Source organism: Prionailurus bengalensis, chromosome A1 (genome assembly GCF_016509475.1).
Source record: "Prionailurus bengalensis isolate Pbe53 chromosome A1, Fcat_Pben_1.1_paternal_pri, whole genome shotgun sequence".
NCBI lineage: Eukaryota > Metazoa > Chordata > Mammalia > Carnivora > Felidae > Prionailurus > Prionailurus bengalensis.
This window is the reverse complement of record NC_057343.1, coordinates 58,650,078-58,660,197: the sequence shown is the minus strand read 5'-3', so window position 1 is coordinate 58,660,197 and position 10,120 is coordinate 58,650,078. Positions and strand designations below refer to the sequence as shown.

The 10,120-nt window shown below is 32.0% G+C and overlaps 1 non-coding gene across 1 annotated transcript; it reads right to left on the bottom strand.

The window, feature by feature from the left end:
* Positions 1-518: 518 nt before the first annotated feature.
* On the bottom strand, positions 519-670 carry LOC122496708. The gene has a single exon (XR_006300910.1). It is a non-coding gene; the product is annotated as a small nucleolar RNA SNORA62/SNORA6 family (small nucleolar RNA).
* Between the last annotated feature and the right edge of the window lie 9,450 nt (positions 671-10,120).

The window sequence follows — 10,120 nt, the reverse complement described above, 5'->3', positions numbered from 1 at the left end:
TGAAGGCTTAAACTGTTATTAGCATAAATGTTTTCTTTTCCCCACTGAACTCTTATCACAGGAAATGTAATTCTTTTTACCTGAGGCATTACTTAGTAATTAAAGAAAAGTGGTTTCCTAATGCTAATTTCTGTAATAAAAAGGAAATGTATGAACACATTAAATTGGGAATTGTAGTGATAATAAAAGGTACATTTCACATGTCTCACCTAGAATTATGGTTTTCTTGCTTTCTAAAATAGAATACTAAAAAGGGGTTATGGTGTTTTCATTTTATTTTCCATGAACATAAAATTCCATGAAAAGACTAAGTATGCAATTTGCTTGCCTTTATTTTTTAAGTTTTTGTGAGTTTCTTTTATTTTTTCTTTAGAACTTTGTAGATTTCCACAGATATATTTCATACATATTTTGTTAGATTTTTGCCTAAGTATTTCATTTTTTTAATTTTTAAAATTGTTTTAAATTTTTAATTTTTTCTTCTTTCCTTTATTTTCATTTTTTATTTTTTTAATTTAACTTATAGCAAGAATTGCGATCAAACTCCACTCATTGGGCCAGAGCCCCTTCTGGTGTTAGCAAAAGACTGGCCCCTCATGTAGCATAGTACTTACAATTGGGAGTTCATAGTCAGCCAGTGGCCCCACTCGAAGCTCTAACAACGTGCAGATTTAATTTTTTTGTGGCAATATGAGTGGTGTTGTGTTTTTAATTTCAATGTCAACTTATTTGTTGATAACATATAAGAAATTAATTAACTTTATTCACATAGACTTTGTATCCTGCAATCTTGTTCTTATTGCATATTTGTTCCAGGGTATTTTTGTTGTTTGAGATTGTCTACACAGTTATCATCTGTGGACAAAGACAGTTTTATTTCTTTCTCTAAATCTGTGTAAGTTTTATTCCTTTTCTTGTCTCATAGCATTAACTAGGACATCTAGTATGATATTAAAAAAAAGAGTAGTGCATGAACACCTTTGAGTTTTTCCTTATGTTCAATAGACTAGCTTCCAGTTTCTCAAATTAAATACGTTAGCTATACAATCTTTTTGGTAGACGTTTTTAACAAATTGAGGAAGTGGCAGCTGCCCTGCTGAGTTCTCTATTGTTAGTTTTATTATATATGCACATTGGATTTTGGCAAATGCTTTTCTGCATATATTTATGTGATCATATTATTTTTTTCATAATAATAAAAATAAAACAGCATTAACACTTTCATCAATAATAGTGAAGATTATTAAATAGTTAATATGTTTTGAAACTGGGTTAATTGTCTTCTATGGCCCATTTTACTTAATTATATTATTAAACCAATGTTTCAGATATTATTATCATACACTTTTTAGAGATGGTGAAATCTAAGTCCATAGATGTTAAGTATCTTGCTCAATAGTTATAAAGCAGGTATGTGGTGCAATTCTTTATGAATTTAGAGATTCTAGTTTTAGAGGAAACCTAATCACTATACAGTTCAAATTTGCATATTTTTGAACACTCATTCACAAGTATTTTTTTTAATGTTTTATTTACTCTATATTTATTGATATAATAGAAATCAGGGGGCAATTAGGTTATTTGCATTATCAATTTTTTAAAAGGCCATGGCATCTTCAACTCAACAAGCTCAAGTGAGTGAAAGGAGGTGTTTTAGGGGCAGCAAATCTACCTTATCTGATGGCATGTATCAAAGTCACATCACCACCACCACCACTGTCACCATCATCATTGCCGCTACAACCACTACCACTCTGTAAGCCTGAAATCTCCTTGAAAATTAAGCTTAGGAAACAAATAGAAAATATTGCTTTGGGGAGAAAATAAAGTGGTGATTCTCAAATTTCAAATGAGAGTTTAATTTTTGTCTTTATTGCCACTTGATTCTGAGAGACATTTTTGAAATTTATATTCATTCTTTTGGAGTATTAGGAGAAAGAAGACTATGGATGAAATATTTTAGAAGAGAAAGACAAATTCTTTCTTGTCATGGCTCAACATATTGGAAACCATCAATTTTGGAAAGACAACTTCATTAAGACAATTCTATATAGATGGGAAAGTCTACAGAGGTAACAATAATCTATTGTCTCAGTAGTAACATGAACATTGTGATTAAATGTTATTTTCATAATTAAAAATTACATATTAATTTATTTTTTAATTCATGCTTTCCATACATAGTAAATAGACATAAATAGATACATAGTATCATTCAGTGATTTGTAATTGGATTGTAGCTCCATTCCCACCCTCCAATGCTATTTCCAGTATATCATCTTTCTTGCTATATGGTTTCAGGTTGCTGATCTTGTAATAAATGCTGTTGCTTCAGGCACAGATGGCCATGTGTGACACGGCTCTGCAGAAAACCTTTTCCATACCTGACAAAGGTGTAAAGCTTTGGTGATACTAGTGGAGTGTAATGACATGTACTGAATCTGTGTTATCATGGAGAGTACTGGCAACAAAGGACATGGTGTAGCTATGAGATGAGGAGATAGATGGAATTATAGAAGAGTACTTGTTCCATAGATTCTAGAATGACTAAGCTCAGTGATGTTTTGTAGCATACAGGTGGAAACTAAAGGCCTTCTAATTAGTCATTGATATGAAGAGCAGTGATATTTGGGTCACTCTTGGTATTTTTCTACAATTAACAATTATGATAATTTGGAAAATATTATAAACAGAGACTGAAAACAGAGCAGATAATAGATATTTTTTAAACATTAAGGGTCTCATTTTCCCATGTTTTACTGAAAAATAATAGTTATAATAACATCATCAACAACTACAAAATTAAAAGCACCATGTTTTTCAGTAGAGGTTTATTTATAGAAGCAAGTGAAGTATTCCAAGACATAGGAGTCACAGATCTGAAAATCTTTACTATTTGATTGGGAATATACAAAAACAAAATACCACAAATGCTTTTATTGTAAAATATTTGTATTGGTGCAAAGTTCTTTGGGTTGCTGAGTTGTCAGCAGATTAGCTGCAGAGACGGTGATTAGGTCAAAACTTTATTAAAAAAGAAAAGTATCATCACTTATTTTGGAAAACTTCCTCTGTCAAACTATTTAGATGAAGTCATGTTGTAAAGATAATGCTTCATTTCAAAGAATGTTGGAGCCCGAGGGGTTTTACAGGACACGTTTAAGGCATGTATATTTGTCATCATCACACACTATAATGTGCAACATAGTTTTCCTTTAAGAAGAATTAATGAAAACATATTTTGACATTATGATTGTGGACATCTGTGTTTGTTTACATTCATTTCAGCTTAATGCAGAAAATGTCAAAGAAAGAATGTAGAGTGAAAATTGTGTATCTTTCAGTTTTACTTTCATTGCTTAGTACAAAGGGATAAAAATGCATGGGCTTCTTGTGTGGTAAGAGTTTTGCTAATGGATGCATAAAGCAAACAAAGCTGAAAGGAAATGTTTTATTGCTCCATTCTGGACCATGTGGATTTTTGTTGCTCTTGTTTTTATTGTTTTTGTTGTTGTTGTTGTTATTGTTTAAAGACTACTTAATCTGAAATGTCTGGAACTTTACAAAAATTTGGATTTGTACCAATACAAAACTTTTCTCTTAAAACATTATAATGTTGCTTATTCTCTTGCCAAGCAAAAGAAGTTACACATGTTTGGATACCTCTGGAAAAGCCAGAAAACTGAAAATGAGGGGGAAACTTATTTTGCTCAAAGTACTTTAATATTTTGTCCCTTTATAATATAACAAAAGAATTTAAATACATATATATTGATGATAAGCATAACCAGACATTATCTAATTCTATTCAAATTAAAAGCTAATGCTGTTTTAACTTATAGTATTGGAGTATGTCCTTTTATTGTTAGTATAGATGGATCTCAGGATTCACACTATCTTTTAATCAGATACAATAGTCAAATAATTATTTTCTTTTTATTTTCAGATATATGCTTCTGAAATCAGATTGCCTTTTTAATTGACACGTTTTTTTTCTAGAAAATCCAAAACCAAAATATAGAACATAACATGTAGTTTACATTATTTATACTTTAATCTGTAAGGTGCAACCAAACCGTTTTTCAGGGGCACTTGGTTGTCTCAGTCGGCTGAGCATCCAACTTCAGCTCAGTTCATGATCTCATGGTTCGTGAGTTCAAGCCCCGCATCGGGAGTCTGTGCTGACAGCTCAGAGCCTGGAGCCTGCTTCAAATTCTGTCTCCCTCTCTTTCTGGTCCCGCTTCCCCACTTATACTCTGTCTCTCTCAAAAACAAATAAACATTAAAAAAATTAAAAAAAAAACTGTTTTTCAAATGTGTATTATTAATTTGCAAATCTTTCTTTGTCATAGATTTTGATGGTGTAAAATTACATAGATTTAAAGAATGATTAATGCAAAAATGCAGAGAAGGTAATTTTTGAACTCCTATATTGATATTTTATTAAGTCTTCAAGATGGCTATGTTAACATTTCATGAAATAATTGGATTTAACATAAACACTTTCTCTATTTTGGAAATAATTGATTGATGTTCTCCTGTGCAAAATAAGATATAAGCTCTCTTACACCACACCCATGCACATGTATTTTTCCTCTATTTAACCTACCATTACTGTTTGCCACAGAAATAAATCAATGCTTGATGTTTATATTTCTGTGTCTATCTATAAACATATGGTTAACAGCTGAGAAATGTTGATTAGTGCTAAGAGCAGACAGCAGTATCAGCCTCATCGGGCAGGTTTTCAGTTGGGGTAGCTCCCTAAAATTTGAATCAGAGTCTATACTTTATCAGGATTTTCCTGGTGCACTTTTGAAGATTTTGACTCAGTAAATCTTTCCTGAGACTTGAGATACTGGATATCTAAAAATGTCTCAAATGATGCCAGTGACACTGGCCCTGCAACCACCCTTTGTAGCAAGAATGTCAGGAACCATGGTTACATTTCTTTCATTTGTTGTATTACAAAAGAAATAACATTTGTATTTCCTACAGTTACCTTTATCTCTTTTTTATTTCTTTTTTTTAAATAAATAGCCATCATTTATTTAGCTTTTTGTCTTCTGACAGAACACAGCATTTCCTATATAGTCAAATACACCGTATACTAGATTTTTTTTTTTCTTCAGTCTAGGGAAGGGACACCTGCAGTTTCACAACCATGCTCCTGCTCTGATTTAGAATAACTGATCTCGACTTTAGAGGCTGTAGTCCTGGGTCACTCTTTATTAACAGGAGGGCCTCAACTATAGATTTGTGGGACCCAGGGTGAGATAAATGTACAGAGCCTCTGTGTTTTAATACCTTTTCCAGGAGTTTTACATTCACAGCAAAACTGATCAGAAAGTACAGAGATTCCCAGATAACTACTGCTCCCATTATACAGCGTCTCCTCTAGAACGGTACATCCCCCACCAGAATAGTAGATGTGTTACAATTAATAAGCCTATGTTGATGCATTATTATCACCTACAGTCCATAATTTACAATAGGAATCATTCTGGGCGTTGTATATTCTATGGGTTTGGACTTATGTAAAACGCCATATATCTATCACAATAGTAACATAAAGAGCTGTTTCATTGCCTTAAGAATCCTCTATGTTCCATGAATTCATCCATTTCCCCATACTCCAATCTCCGGAAACCAATGATCTTTTTACTCTCTCCATAATTTTGCCTTTTCCAGAATGTCATATAGTTGGAATCTTACAAAAGTTCAAAAGTAAAATTATTCTGGTTCTAATAGAGAAATATCCTTCTTTCATTATAATTATTAAGATTATATGAGTATTATTTTTCTATGCTTATTATAGTGCTCAAGTATCAGTAAGTGTTATTAATAGAACAATCTGAAATGATCTTTTCAACCATTTTACTATATTTTTAAAGTTTTTTTTAGGTTCATTTATTTGAGAGAGAGAGAGAGAGACAGCATGAGTGTGCACACGAGAGAGTAGTAGGGGTAGAGAGAGAAAGGGAGAGAGAGAATGCCAAGCAGGCTGTGTGCTGTCATAGCCCAACACGGGGCTCGATGTAACGAACCATGAAATCATGACCTGAGCCAAAATCAAGAGTTGGATGCTTAACTGACTGAGCCACCCAGGCGCCCTGTCAACCACTTTACTATATTAACTCCACAGGATTAGTAAGGAAATATTTAAAATTCTTGCCTAATCAAGACAGACACTGACCCTAAACAAGCTGTAAGTAGATCGAGTACATATGAGCTGAACATCAACGAAGGGTCCTACATTTACAAAATGAGGCAGCATAGTGGATTAGGAGTAAGTTAATAGAGAAAGACCAAGAGTCATCTTGGAACACTGAAACACGTTCATTAGTAAAAAGTCAAGGGGACTGAAATAAAAGACTCAGATGTACAATCTTGGAAACCCATATATTATAAGTTTACATGAGCGTAGTCCATAATTCTTCCAGACCGCATACCTTAACCATGAGAATAATTTTATGCACCAGTGGCACTCTAATTAATTTTCTGATAAATGAAATAATTGTTAATACATTTTTAAATAAAAATAAAACAATCACATACAACTAAATTTATAATAAAATAAATATTTCCTTTTCGATTTTTGTCCTTTTGGGAAAAAGTTTACATCTATATTACATAAACAAAAAAATGCATTATTTTGCTCATTTTAGTTCTTTAAGCACTTTTTTACATAAAATGAATGGCAAGTTTCCAAATGGCTGAAATTTTCTATTTAATTCTGCTATGACCAAATGAATTAAACAAAAAGTGCCATCAGAGTCTATTAAACATGATAATATATTATTGTCTTTTGGCTCTACTTTATTTCTCAGTGTATATTTCTATCTGCTTCATAGTTAAAGCAGATGTAAATGATATAATGGCACATAAAATTATCATATCAAATATATTCCTATTATTATTTAATGCAAGTGATTCCTCAGTTTAATCTTTTTAAGGTTTTGTGTAAGAAAGAAATGTGTTTAACTGTTTAAATAAAAGAATGTTTGTTGATACAATGTACTTTTTCTAGAGAAGTAAGAGCAGTTGCTTTGTTGTTTAGTAGCTGTTTCAGGGCTTGGCATGAATAAACATATTTGAGATTTAATGTTTATTCTTGCAATGGCTGTTATTAATTGAAATAGTAAGAGTAACTTAAAAAAATATGTGCTGAGGTTCTGTGTATCATAGGACTTCTGTGTATTCATCTTACCTTAATTCTTGGCTAATGGAAATGAATATATTTCCATCTCATAGCAGCAGTCTTAAAACCACTAATTCTTCTGCTAGAGCTCATTCTATAGCTCCCCCTCTACATATCGCACTGGATGGATAACTGGATGGATAATTTCTGACAAAATCACATCATCACTGATAACTGCAATTAATGGCACAGTTATGAAATGTTGGCCAGCTAGATTTTAATGTCACATAATAAGTGAAATTTTTGAAATTTTGATGTGTAGAAAAATAATTTAGAAATAAATATTTGGTCATAGGCACACACAGAAATATTCTATACTAAATTTCAGTCTGTTTAGCAACCATGTCAAATATATTGCAGTGATAGGTCGTATGGCTGATAGTGGAAAGAATCCAATTTAATTTTGAAATATGTTCACAGAAAATGTATAGATTCACCACACTAATTTCCAAACCGTAAGTGGAAAATATATAATCAAAGTCAAACTGCCAACCAAAACCTGGAGCAAATGACACAATAAAATTTAATAAGTCCTTAAAATCAGTGCAAACCTTAAGTATAATTAGCTACCACCATTACTTTTATTTTTGGCTCTGTGGCAAATTCCTGAGAATGGCTCCTCTTTTCCTTAAAAAAATATGAACTGAAACACCTTCTCAGTAACCTTCTAATGCCAGTGGATTAATCAAAAGAAGGAGTTACAGAATGTTCACATGCTAGTGCAGCATAAATAAAGACTTGAAATGCACGTTACACCCTTGAATCTTGGAGGCAGGGGTGACTATTGCATATGAAATGATGGTGATGGCTTCTTGATGTTCCATTTGCCAGCATCCATTCATATAAACTGTGGCTGGCTACCTTGCTGCCTTCTCTATACCATTTAAAGTTTTTTGTTTGTTTTTTTTTAATGTTATTTTTTAGAGACAGAGAGAGAGAGAGAGGCAGAGAGAGAGCCGGAGGGGCAGAGAGAGATGGAGATACAGAATTTGAAGCAGGCTCCAGGCTCTGAGCTGTCAGCACAGAGCCCGATGTGGGACTCGAACCCATGAACCAAGAGATCGTGACCTGAGCCAGACGCTTAACTGACTGAGTCACCCAGGCACCGGCCATTTAATGCTGTATCATTAATTAAGTGATATATGTATATATCCCCCTCTTTATCATATCATACTTCCTAATGCAGCTCCATGTGAGAAATTGTTTTAAATTTTTTAACAACTTTGTTGTAAGGAATTTTTTTTCCATGTAGGAAAATATTTTGTTCACTCTGTAAGAAATAATAAATAGTTATATTCAATCTTTTATTTTTCCTTCCATAAGCAGAATATATTTTACCCTGATATTTGTTATTTATTGTTATTTGCATGCTATTGTTTTTGGTCTCAAATTGAGCAAAGCAAGAAAAAATAAAAGAATTAAATAAATATAGATACTATTATGTTGAATATCATCAACTGAGTTTGTTGGGTAATTCACTTTGGTTAATTCTCCACTTACCCCATTCTTTGAATCTATCAAACTGTTGTGCTAAATGAGTTACAATAAGAAACATTGCAAACTTAATGATATTTCATTTTCTCAACTTAAGTGGAAATAACCTGGAGGCATAAAAAACTGGAGTAATAATAGTTAATTAACAGGATTCATATGTATTATTAATAATAAAATTAATAAAAAGATAGTATGTAATCCATAGGACAAAAGGAGCACTTGACACATCAATTATCCTTAGAAATCCCAAGGCATATTAAGAAGTTGAAAAGTATAGACTTCCCTTAATAATTCTTGAAAGAATTGGTTTCTTGGTATGTTTTAATTAATGATTTAAGAAGTTACAGGTAACTGTGTTACTGAAATAAATTTATAGCACATACAGACACTCCTGAATGTGCAATGAATTTGAATTCAAACCCATTATGTTTTTAATCAGGCTGTGGTGATAAGACTCCTAACACATATTTCTTATGACTCTTTGCTATGGAATATTAAAATCTCTATTTCACATAATGTTATCTATATGTTCAATTTATGGTACTAGAGAAAACTTACAAATGCAGCTTCTCAGGGTGTTTTTAGGCAAATAAACTGTAGGCACCAAATACTATAGATTTTAGCATTAGGGAATCTCTGTTGCAGAATAAACTAAAGAAAAAAGTGGTGAATGTCTCTTAGGTTAGGGCGCCAAGTTCACAAGTGGAAAATATTGCGTATCTCAAATATATAGTCAAAGTAAAGAATCAAAAAGAAGCTTAATTAATGACATAAAAATAATAAGGTAGGTATTCAAAATGCTCTATGTACAGAAATTAGGGATAGCTAGTTACAAGCAATAAGATGAATAAGGAAAGGCCATTTTTTAAAAAGGTGAATCAGATTTAACAAAAAAGATATTTTAATATAGTAAAAACCCTTACTCAATTAAATATTATTATTTTTTAGGTATAAACTCTACTCTCTACTCATCTAAGGGTAAGAACTTTGGGAAATTACAACTATTATAATAGGATTAGTAGTAGTAATAATTATTTAATTTCCAATAATGAAACTTAATACTATGTATAAAATCAAACACAATATAATAATCCTTATCTAAGAAGGAAATAACATGGTGAAAATATGTAATCTATCCTGATTCTGATGTTTGCTATTTTTTACTTATAACTTGAGGAATTATGTTGCCAATATAGTCCGATCATCAAGAGTTACAAGATGCAGGCTAAATGTGTGTTAGTCCTTTTAGTGACAATATGAGATTTCCTGAAAGCTGTTCTAATAATTAGTTAATTATTATTCATGACCGTGATAATGGAGATGGAGCTTAATTCTAAAGATAACTAGGTCTTCATGTATGCTGATTCTATAAAGCAGGTTATTTCCACTTAATATTAATCTGTGTGCCATTTCTCAAATCCAGTT